Source organism: Macadamia integrifolia, unplaced genomic scaffold, assembly GCF_013358625.1.
Source record: "Macadamia integrifolia cultivar HAES 741 unplaced genomic scaffold, SCU_Mint_v3 scaffold3125, whole genome shotgun sequence".
Classification (NCBI taxonomy): Eukaryota; Viridiplantae; Streptophyta; class Magnoliopsida; order Proteales; family Proteaceae; genus Macadamia; species Macadamia integrifolia.
The window spans coordinates 17,501-29,954 of record NW_024869225.1 but is presented as its reverse complement, the minus strand read 5'-3'; positions in this window follow the sequence as shown (position 1 = coordinate 29,954).

Genomic DNA, 12,454 nt, shown 5'->3' with positions numbered 1-12,454 from the left:
TCGCTACAAGTCGAGCTTGAAATGGAAAGTTTAATGGATAAAGTCTCGCTCGCTTAGACAGGGGCGATATACGCAGGTCTTGTCTTGTTCTCTTTTCACCTTTCTAACTCCTCCTGCCAAAGGTGCGATGGGTTCGGGTGGCCTAACGAGATTAGCATAGCTGGTCTTTTTCATATGAACGGGAAAGAAGAGGCTGGGCTTAGGAGTACTTAAGAGCAAAAACCAAGCTGCGATAGAAGTTAGGAGCTCGGCTTTATCCTATTTTTCTTCGGGTTGATTTGATCAGGAAGGAAGGGATTTCTCGTAACAATAGGAGACAGACAGATCAGATATAGAGCACTAACCCAGTCAATCCAGGGTGAATCTCATTGTGCATCTACTTCCGCTCATCGAAAGTCTACCTCCGACTGAATCAATATCTCGTTTTCCCTTTGCTGCCACGGAGAGCGATGTTCCGCCTCTTTCTTAAACAGCTCTCGCTCATTCAGTTCACTGAACCTGAACCCTTCCACCAAGAAGACAAGCGGAGCGATCAATGTGATCAAGCGAGCTATCATGCTTTTTCTGGCTTCTGGCCTACACAGATCAGGTTGTTTTGTTTGGAGGGCGATCAGTGGGATCCCTCAGTTCAGCTATGGTTTTTATTCTTTTGCTTTTGTCGAATCCGAGTTCCTCATGCCATGAAGACCAGCCAAGCAGATGTGATTCTGTCTCTTCCTTTCACCGTGTTGACTCTCTCTCCTTGCTCGTTTCACTCCTTTCCGTGAAAAGCACACTAGGCACCAAGTCGCAGTGACAACGCCTTCCAGCGGTAGTCCTCCGGTAATCAAGCAAGAACAAACAATCATTCTTCGGAGGGAGCTTGGATTGTTTTCAAGTCAGGCAGAGACGTGCTCCTTTAATACCTTTGATTGTAGCTCTTTGAACAGGCAGAGACGAACACACAATTCCAACGGCAGCAGGAGCAGGAGGTAATGAAATTCGAACCCGACACATCCACTGCACGATCCTTTGGAGCCGTAGTTCCGGGATTGGATTGCAAAGGGAGCGGGAATGCAAAGAAGCTCAACGAAGTCAAAGCCCGTTGGACCGTTGACCTAGGAACGATCCATGGAGTTCTCTCCGTCCTCCCTTTGCTTGAACTGGACTTTTCCGAAAAGGTGCTTGCTTTGGCGGCTAAAAAAGATTCGAAGACACTCCTCAGGCTACTGAACTTCACTTTCAATAGCGTTTGCGTGAGCTATCGCTTACTCAACTTGTACAAAGCTACTGAAGTAGCTTTGCCTTCGCTACAATTTCCTGCGAAACTTGCCTTTACTCAATAGGAAAAAAAGAACCTTTCATGCTCTCCATAGACATAGAAAGAAGCACAAGCCTCACACCGGATTCAGGCTCTTTAAAAGGTCCTGTCACTTTCCTGTCCCTATCTAGTCCACCAGCCAAGCCCAGTGAACCAGTCGATCCAACTTGGAAGTCGGAGAAAGACCATTTGAAACTTATTAAAAAAGTCTCGTGGAGCTAACTAGCAGTGACCAAGACCCTCAAGCGAACAAGCCCGGTTGAACAAAGAAAAGTAGGCCAAGACAAGCTCCACGCTCAAGCTCTATCTCCTTCCTTCCCCCTTTTAGCTCTTAGGTAAGTAAGCTCCTTGCTCTTTCTCCGGAAGCTAATCCACCCCAATACAACCTGTCTGGCCTTTCACAAATCTTGCCTTTCTACCTTCCCGTTCCTTTCAGCGTCGACCTTTCGAAACAGTCATTTGACTTGCAGTCCAATTCCCTGGACTTGAATCAATGACTTAAGGCCTATTCTTGAAGGTATTATAGGCTGTAGCCCGGGCATTCCGTACATCGCTGCCGTCCTTCGTGACTGCAGGAAGTCGATGGTTGGATACACCAAGCCCCCAAAGCTAATGGTCTCCAACTCCGTCCTAGGCCTCCTTCTAGTCCTACTTCCCTAATGTTAGGTGGTAGCATGTCAGGCTCAGCTAAAGCCGCTCACACACAGCAACTCCAGCTGCAGCCGCCAAAGCAAGAGGGTAGGGGTACGTTCACAATTCTGCTACTAAAATGTACTCTTTAATGCTCCCGGTCTTTGTTGTTTAGCCGGCCGATCCATAGCTTGGCTTGCCGTCGAAACAAGCAGCACGGGGATGGCGCCATATACCTTACCTTTTCTCTCCTTCGATCCCGCTTAGCAGCCCCTCCACATCGCTTTCCTCCATCTCATCAACCCTTCCATTGATTTATCAATGCTTTCAAAGCCTTTATTCCCACAAAGCCACCCTCAACAGTAGATCCTGTTGATTCGGTTGAGGCGGAACAACCACCAATAGTAGCATCCGTTAAAGACCCATCACCAGCAGCGAGACTAGTGCCAGCATCCTTGCCTGTTCTAGCATCCCAACGCGTTAATCCAGCAGCGAAGGCAGAGCCCGATAGTCCAGTAGCCATTGATCTTGTCGATCCACCCGCATTAGTGGCGGAGGAAGAAGGCAGGGTCAAAACCTGCCAAAAGTTCTGAACCTTGCTTCAAGCGCTGGGTGAGTTGGGCTAACCGTGCCCTCACCGCTTTGGTCGACGTCACAGCTTTGGTCGGTTCGTTCTGGCGGACGAATAAAAGCCCGCTTTGGGGAGAAATCCTGTTCCCGAAGTGGTTGCTACTCGACTGGTGCCTTCATAGGGAGCCGCAGTAAAATGCTGCCTGAGCCGCATTAAAATGCCGCCTCTATGAGATCTCGGTGCGACTGCCCTGCCATAAGAGCATTGAGACTGTCACAGGTCAACCTCCAGGGGTTCGACTTCCGACTCCATACCCTTTGCTGGCGTGCCTGCTTTGTGTGCTTTCGCCCTCTCAACATTGCCGCCCTCAGATCTAACGGATGGTAAGCGTATAGTTTCCCTAAAAGCAGGGCCAGTCCATTTAAGCGCAAGATACTACCTAACGTTGGAGGACATAGGCTGAGCAGTGTCTTTCGGGGTTTATCGTAGCCCACGGAGCGGTAAGATTGGTTTCAACTAGCATATGGGCACGGTTGAGCACCGAGTCCTTAGCAATGGACTGCCCAGTGTGTAGGAGAAGGATGTTGTCGACGCTTATTGCTCGTGACGACCCCGCCGCCACGTAAGGTCATTTTTGAGCTCTGACAGAAGTTCGCGGGCTGCTGAAGGAAACTAACCAAACCAAGCGCCTTTCGAAGCGATCTGGTACGACAATTTATAGGGCTTCTCATAAATGTTCAGTCAGGCCGTCATCGAAAGGTTGCCCCAGCCGGCAGTGATCCAAATCATCATCAACGATGATTCGAAATCATCTATCCATTCCTACAGAGCAGGGGGTGCTTGACCCGTTGATTACAGGGGGTGTATCGAAGCATACATCCTAAGTCGGGGCATCCTGAGCCAATGCCAAAAGTATTTGATGGTCGAAACCCTAGACCCTCAAGCTACTAATCCGACCTGGTCCCGTCCCATACATTAAGGGAAACCCTGTTTTTGAGCTGACGCTTGAGTTGGACAGGTAGCTCTAAAGGTTATGACCGCACTGCCTCAATCACCTCCTTGAAAGGGTCTCATCCTCCTCCGAACCTTTGTAATTGGCTTCGACCGTAGTCTGAATCTCTGGCCGCCTTTCGTGTGTCTCCTCCACAATATAAAAAGTGTTGTTTTCTACTGGCTGGCGTCCTTAGCTTAGGTTTTGAAAATCGAGATGTAATTAACTGCTAGACCATGTCCCCTCCTTTAGAAAGCTGGCTTTCAGAACGAGAAAAGCGCGTGAATGGCGAGCGCTGTGCTTTGTCTCTAAATAGAGACAAAGGCATCGTAAATAAGGACAGCGTGATTAGACCGTAAGCGTGGGGCGCGGCTGAGCACCGATAACTCATGACGGAAGGTTGGCCGAATGCCCGGTCGAAGAAGATTCCTGTCAGCGTTCCGTCCGCGCACACCATCGCGTAAGCTGGACTGGCTTCCCTGTGACAGAAATTCGTGTGCGGCGAAGAAAGTACTTCTATCTATTCTTATTTGAGACCTTTGCTGACCCCCTACGGGCCCTCGCCCGCGGCTTCTAACTGCGATAGTGTGGCGCTTGATATTTCACTTTCGGAACGAACCCAACGATCCGAAGAAACACATCTACTGAATACTCAACCGAGTTAGAAGCAAAAGGTCCTGACCTGTGACACTGAGCAAAGGCAGTTTCAGCCGCATCGGGGGATAGAGACGCATGGTAATTCGAATCCGCCGAATCAAAGGCGGAATCATTCGCCGAAGCAAGGGATTTTTCTTTTTCAACGAATCCCAGGCACGAATAATAAGAGTCGTCCGTTTAATCAGACGCGACTAAAAGGCAAGCCCGAAATCACCTACCTTTGGCTTCGGGTCCAGAACCAACAAAAGAAGGGAAAGGCGGGTGGTTGAGACAGTGTAGTCCGTTTTCACAAGAGTACGAAGCAACAAATTAAAGCACCCTTTTTCCTGTGGGAGGGCGAAAGCTAAGGAAGGCTTTTTCCAAGGGCGGCAGGCGGGAAAAGAAAAATATGGTGTGTAAGGTAGGGCCAAAGAAGGTAGCATGGCTACTAGCGGCGAGACTAAATGCTTTAGTAAGTGGGCGAAGGAAGAATACCTGAGCTTCAAGCAAAGAAGGCGGGGACCTCGGGCCCTCGCAAAGTCAACGGTCTAACCGGGAAGACGTTCCGCACCTAGATGTACACTCTCAGGCCCTAGCCCGAAATTCTTACAACATTCATCACAGTTCCAGGCCCGTAGGAATGGCTTTCTCCTTCTCCAATTGTCGGGAGAGGTTGGTTTTCCGCTCCGGTCGTCCGGAATTGAATTTCGTAATAAATGTTGGAAAGGGTTCCAAACCTCTTTCTTATTACTCTGCTACACGAGCAGAGAAAGATAGGATCCCAAGTAAGTGTTGAAGGGCACGGGTCACTAAGACCTTTTGAATGAACTGTTGAAGTGAAGACTGGGGTCGTACCCTTCACATCAGGAAACTCTGGTCAACTTTCTTCCTCCTTTTCCGAAAGGTGTAATGCAGGCCACCATGCAGCACAAAGGCGCTCTTTGCCCTGTGGCATTGAGTCCGATTGCCCCTTTTTTTCTCTTGATCGCTTGCCTGCGCCTTTCCCGGGCGCCCCCCCCTTTGCTCCCTGGGATCAGTCAGTCCAATTAGATGTTGCAATCGATGGTTCCCAACCCCATTTCTCAAAAATCCCATTTCCTTCCATGATATTAGATGGGAAATTTTTGATTTACAGTAGTATCCGTTGAGTCATTCGCAGAAGCAGCTCTTTCAAAAGCACCCAAATCTGATGAAGGAACTGTGGAATCAGCGGTTTCTTTCATTCGCTGAAAAACGCACCGAGAATAATAATAATCCGATGGATCATACATAGCACAGGCATCATCCTAAGAAGCGGAGCCTAGCCTAGGGCTGCTCTTTCCCTCTCAATCTGAACCGGCTGAAGAGGCGCTGTCAAGCCCTGAAGCCGAGGCCGAACTAACATATCCAGTTTATCCCGAAACAACGGATTCCTCACCCTCAGGAGCCCGAAGTAACTCATCCTCATCAGCCCCAAGTAACGAATCCGAATGCCTATCTCCAGCCGAATTCGTCTCATAAGACTGATCTACAGAAGCAATTGGATAAGAATCATACGCTGAATGAGCAGACGAATCGACCGAGGAAAGAGATGCTTACACAAACGAACAGAACCTAACTCTACTTCTTTTTTTCTTTCCCCTGCTGCTATCCTCTCAACAGGTCAGTTAGTAATGGAATAATCCCAGTAGTGGGATAGTGTCCAAGCTTTGGGCATTGGGCACAGCGAGAAGTTGCTCTGCTAGCCCTAGCACACTAGTTAGTAGTCCTAGCGTAGCGGCACTCCTAGCTGTCGGTAATGGAAGGAACAGAGGAAGACAACCCGCTTGTCAAAGGCGAGGAAGGACGACTGATTCGATTCATTCGGATCGATAAGAAGAAAAAAGAGTACCGGATCGGATCGAAAGCTTGTTGAAGCTAGCGCTCCGAAACATGGGAACAACAGGGCGGATAAGCGAAACTCACTCGAGAAGGGCGGCTCCATCATAGCTTTTTTCACGTATTGATTGAGTTGGCTTTTCGTTGACCTATTGTACCCGGAAACAAGGCTTTCTCCTATTCTACTATTTAACATTAACAATCAATCGGTTCCAGGGCTCGCTCCCATTATTCCGAGCTAAATAAGCTGTGCTCCGAAGCGGCCTGCTTTCTTGTGCGCAATGAAATTGAATGTGGTGGTTTGACTTAGTGTGAATTAGTCTTCTTTTACTGGCCTGACCGACTCGAATCGGTTGGGCTTCCGATCCGGTTGGTGTGCCGACATCCCGAATGGACGGACTCGTCAGTCTGCTTTTCCCCAGGTCTAAACGAGCCTCCGATCTTGCCCCACCAAGCTCTGGGAAATTGGCTAAGCGCGCCCCTACCAGTATGTACACATACTTCGATCGGTTTGACCATGGGTATAGAACAAAAGCTGGCTTTGGAGCGAATTCCCTGTTAGTGCGTGCTACCGTGGATTGTGACTGAGCGTAGCAACATTTAGCTGACCTAGTACCGAACTCTAAGCGAGTAGTGGCTTCTTATGAAATATTAGCCCAATGCCTAAAAGAAGTGCGCTAAGACGTCTCACTTATTACTATTCGATTTTCTTTGGTTGGGTCAGGTTGAACAGCCGCAACCCTTTCATCCAGATCGGCTCGAACGGACTCCTTTTCAGCGATCGCTTGATGTTGCTCTGCAAGCTTTCGCTCCAGTTCGGCCGGTCCTCCATCGCTGTCAACTCTGTTTCCACTTCCATGCTTTGGTTGGTTATGCGTTGAATCTCCTACCGGGCCTTCAACGCGTCGGCTACCATCAACAAAGCTACTGCTGCGGCACTCATCATCTCATTCATTTTTTTCTACAAACCGTCGCACTTGACGCAACTTTTCAATGTTAACCTGCTCTGCTTCAGGGAAGAGTGGATGATCTGCCAGCTCTTGCACCAATTTGTCAAAGTTGTTGCGAACCCCCAATTCTGCAGTGGCATGAGAGACAGCAGCCCTAAGGTCCACCCTGATTTCATCTAAACTCCGTGCACATTAGCAGAATTCATTCCGCTCCGAAAGAGCCTTGGACAGAAAAGCAAAACGAAGAAGAGGTGGCTTTCCTGGGGTTTTAGTAAAGGATCTCCAGCAGGGAACGATGCTCCTTCTCATGCCCGTTTGCCAACATCCAGAGAACCCGCCTTCTGCTATCTTCCACTCCGAAGTTTAGGATTGAGTTTCCGATTTGGTTGGTGATTCTGAGTTGCCCTATTTGAATCAGCAGCTTGGAAGGGCTGTTGGATCGGGCAAGGTTAGGAAAGTCAGGAAGGAAGGGAAGGTTAGGAAGAATAACGCGAAGGGCATTCACTTGCCATTGAAGATGAAGAAATGCTTGCAGTTCGAAGTGTAGAATAGGGATTCAGCCACAAGAGATTAGTTTTCCTTTTGTCTCCGATGGCTACCTGGCCCCGTGCCCCGAATGAAGAAATCAAGGACTACTACAAAGAAGTACAGAAAAGTGGATTTGTTTAGATGACCCTTCTCTGTATTTCTTTGTATATATAAAGAACTATTTTGTCTTTCTTCATACAGATGCTCCAATACGAGTTGTGCCTCATCGGTCTCCTCCCTAAGGCGTTGGTGGTGGGCAGCCCAGTTGCCTGGTCTTTCCCATTCCATCACATCTTCCAGAACGGAATCAGTGATTTCATGAACAACCTCCGAAGACGGATGATGCCCGTCAAAGGAAAATAGGGATCCGACAAAAGAATATATCTCTCCTTTCAAGGACAAGGAAAAGAGTCTATCGACTTCCCCTCTATGAATTGGTTGTACTCTTGTTCCGATGAGGCGCTCTCTTCGAGCTGTCCATCCCTATTTGCCCCTGATCTCCCCCTCAGGAATAGGAGGCAATAATAGAGCGCCCAAGCGAAGCGTCAATTCTGTCAGAGAGTACTCCCCTTTCTCTAATAATAAGGTAAGCTTGGGTTCCAAACCCCCTTTAAGAGATAGGGCAATCGTCACTCGATAGCTCCGTCCTTGCTTAGGCGATCGAAGTGACCCCTATCTCTTGATTGATCTGATCAGACGCTTGCTTTTTCCCAGTCAAGTAAGTACCCTTTACAGCTTCTTGAGATTCTTGGAATTTCCCTAGGCCAATTGACACCCAAATGTACTTTTTCAGGTACCTAAATGTACTTTTTTGTACTTTATTCAATTCCTAGAGAAAGGGGTATGCGATCCTTTGTCAGTATCTGTTTTGAGATCCTATCCGTCTAAATATGGGTTTTCTACCTAGCCCTTGAGATAGGGAGTTTTGGTATTGACCCCTGCCAAGTTGAAGCAGGAAGAGAGGCTTATGGCTCACATCTCGGTAGGGTTTCGCTCAGTAGCAAGGATGCGAGGTACCGCCAAAGGCACCAATACGGGACTACTTTAATCCCAAAAGGTGACCAAATTCCCCACAACTATTGTAGATATTTCCATTTCAGATAGAAGGAACTAAGCTTCAGGCAAGCAAGTCAGATTGAGATAGCTTGAGAAGTGCTCCTTAAGGGCATCTTTCTAAGCATAAAAACGAAAGTTCGAAGAGTCCATCCTCGGACCCAAAAGGGGACAAAAGTCGTGATAGAAGCCCCCGTTTCCCTAGCAAAGAAGCGACACCTTTCAAATGAGGAAAAAATAACCTGGCAGGCCCAGATATTCTTTCTTCTAAGTAGCACAAATGTTAGATCTTCCGATACGTCTTTCTCAAAGGGAGAAGGCGGGGATCACTTCTCGCAGATTATTCATTTTTACTATTTAGGAAAAGAGCTCTCTCGAACCCCCCTTTATGATCTCACCGTGGAGCTAAAACCCCGCTTTGAAACTATAGCTTTAGTAACTACTGGTGCAGAAAGAACGCAAACCGATGGAAATAGGTCTCACGACGTGTGATATTATGTATATGATTAATCAAGGCATTATGACCTGCGAAGGTTAGATTGATCAGGCAAGATACCCCCATCTGCTATTGGGTGGGCACCCTCCTTTAGGGTATATGCCTTGGGAACAGTCCCGTTGGGGCCTAACGCCACAAGCGAAATCTATTCTCAATAGCCGATTCTCCTCATTTTGGTATCATCCGGTAAATCCCATGGAATGGAAGTAGTGAATTTAGGGCTCAAAAGAAAGAACGCTAAAGCTTATAGGTTCCTTTTTCTAGTTGAATGAACCATGTCATAGAATTATTCCAATACTAAGACGCGGTTGGCTAGAGTCTCAAATGTGACTGATCACAGGCATTGACCTAGGAAAATTTACCCGAGAACATTCCTTTCGGACTACCATTTTGCTACCATACCTTTCCGAGCCCACCCACCGCCTCTTCTCGCATTGGCTACTTAGTTTTCTTTTGCCCTGGCTTTAGAATCATCTCATTCCTTGCCCGAACCAACCTTCCTAAGCAACCCAGGCATTTCGGTATAGCTCCAAGTAAAGCAATCCCGAAATGCCTGGGTTGGATCCCAATGTGGCAATGCACAAGTTAGCAATATCTCCTGACATTTTGCCAGTCAAACAGCCACAGCGCAAGTTCCACCCTGAGTTGGCGGAGCGTAAAAAAGAAGAAGTACAGAAGTTGAAGGATGCCGGCTTCATTCGAGAAGAAAAGTATCCAGACTGGTTGGCCAACATTGTCCCCATAAAGAAAAAGAATGGGCAGATCCGAGTCTGTATTGACTTTCGAGATCTCAACCAGGCTTGTCCCAAAGATGATTTTCCATTACCGATCACCGAGATGATGATCGATAACACCACGGGGTTTGAGCGTATGTCCTTCATGGATGGATTCTAAGCGGCCCTGACAGGCCCCCTCATGTACCCGAGCGATCACCAAGCAGAGTTGAAAGACACCTGTAAGGACATGCTGTAAGCTCAAAACTTCGCTCGGGACGAGCGAAGCGGAAGGGATCAACAGTTCCAGGGAGAAATCCGTGAAAAACACGAGCACTTGGGAGGCTACCGACGATCCACGGAGCCCGGCTTCATCAACACTAGACGGATCCAGACCGGTCAGTGATAGAGACTATGAATAGAGCATTAAGAGTATGTAGAAACGGAGGAAGTCTGAACCCGTCTAGTTAGTGAGTTAATGCCTTCTATGATCTATGAACTGATTGCTTCTATCGCAAACACGGAGACAACTTCGTGCAGAATGTGCCATGCCACCAGCGGGCCAAAGAAGAAGCATGGGAATCGGCCCAGGAACTCGCACGAGCGGTAGAGAGGCAGAATTCTCTAATCAAAAAGAAGGCTTTTTTAAACTAATAGCTATTTGCTATTTTCTTTCGGCGTCGGAGAGGAAGCTGTTTTTTGTTTGATAGAAAGTTCGCTTCCCCGTGATTTGACAGGTTTCAAAGTGGTTCGAATCCACTGACTTCATTCAAGGAGAGGAGACAAAATGTAAAACGGACCGCAAACTATAGGGCGCGTGCTATAGAAAGACATGTGGCTGTGGAATAGGACGGGCACCTATATCGAACCTGCCCGGCCTTCTCACAGATACCCCCCGCAACCAATGTGGGCTAGTAGAGGCCGGAGGTCCACTTGCTTCTAACGTTCTGCACCTTCTAACATCCATCTCGAAATGAGCTACCTCGTTATGTTATTTGCTTTTCTTCTTCATCTCCTTCGTCTCCTCTTCAATCGGAAGAGAGCACTCCAACTTCTATACGTTATTCCGTCCGCGTCTTTGAAGAAGAAACGGTAAGATCCTTACAGCCCCTCATATCATAGAAAGGGACAGGCCCTTCTCGGCATGATCCGAGGTTTCTTTGACAAGCGGAGCGATCAAAAAGGGCAACGCGCAACTATGGGCATTAAGGGAAGGCTTCTCAGTCATTCAGGCACGTATCTTTGGCACCCCTGCCATAATTAATACTTCTTCCAACATTATGACTTCTTTCGGCAATACTGACTTTCAATGCAAGAATATTTGATTGAAGTCAGTAAGTAAGCTAATAATAAGAAAGTGCTATCATAAGTATACTGTTAGCAATAAGACTGGGGCCCCTTCCCCTGTAGTAAAGGCGCTACTTAGCCCTACTAGCTCAGTCAAGAGAAAACCGGAGTTCGGGGCCTCTCGGCTCTCATGATCCGATCGGTCTAAAAGGGCACGGCACGTTACGAGCCGGCGATCTTTGAAAAAAGAAAGGAGCTTCTCAGTCAGGCGGGTAGACTTTCTCTCCGGACCCGGCATCACATAGATGTCTGAATCCGAGTAGAGCTGATCCGAAAGGGGGTCTATATTTCAGAGCTGATCTGGGAGCCACATCTATTACGTAGCGATAATGATAAGGACTCGATCTCTCGAGCGCCCCCTGACATAAGCTTAGAGAAAAAGCGCGAGGAGTGCCTTGAACAAGAATGAGATGTGGGAACTCCTTCTCTGTCCTAAAGATCTAAAGACCGTAACGTGTAAATGGGTTGACAAGGTGTTGAAAGGGTCAGACGGGCAGCCTAACGGCCGCCCTTAGTTGGCGCCTTTGGTGGAAGCTAAAGCTAAATAGTGTAAATTCGCCTTAAAGCTATAAATAATGGAATGCGGGAGCTTATTCAATTAGGGAAAGAACCGAAATAGTAAATATAGTAACGGGAACGAACCAACTCAATAGGGAAGGAACCGATTCGACGGAGCATACAAGTGGTTTAGTTTAGCTCTTCTTGGGGGCCGCTATCCTTGTTGTGCACTTGTGAAAGCTAGTCTGAGTTGAAAGCAAGGTGAAGCAGCACCCTTGCTTGCCACGTAAGTCAAAACAGCTCGAAAGGACCAATTTCAGGCCCCGGGGGCGGAAGGTAGGGTGTTCAAGCTCTCAAGTGGCAACCTAATCGGCTTTTTCACTTTATTTAATGGAGTGAAGGACTGGTCCTTCTCTTGCCGCTTCTTTCCGAATGAAAGGATGAAGCTTTTCTTTTCTTTCAAACCACATTTGCCTTTACTAGCCAAGAAGACAGGATAATAAGGGGCTATGTTTATTCTACCTTCGAAATCATTCTGCTTACAGGCGTGGAAAGGATGTTTCCGGGAAGCCCGGTTGAGGAGAGAAGGTTTTGGGGGAAATGGGGTCCCGTGGAGTCTTTCCCGTTCTCTGGTTTTTAGGAAGGTGGATACCTCTGAGTCTGCGGCAAGCTCTCTAAAAGTTGTTATTGACCAGTATCCGGCTTCGATCGGTAAACTTTCATTTCACATAGCCACTTGATAGTTCGATAAGCCAAAGAAAGATAGGAATGCTTTCTCCCAGTTTAGTTTCTTTTATTTGAAACATCGGGAAGTTCCCGGGCCTTATTAGGTGCGTCAGCTGCTTTGTTCTTATGTTTAAGGGGGGGGCTCCTTCTCAACTCCG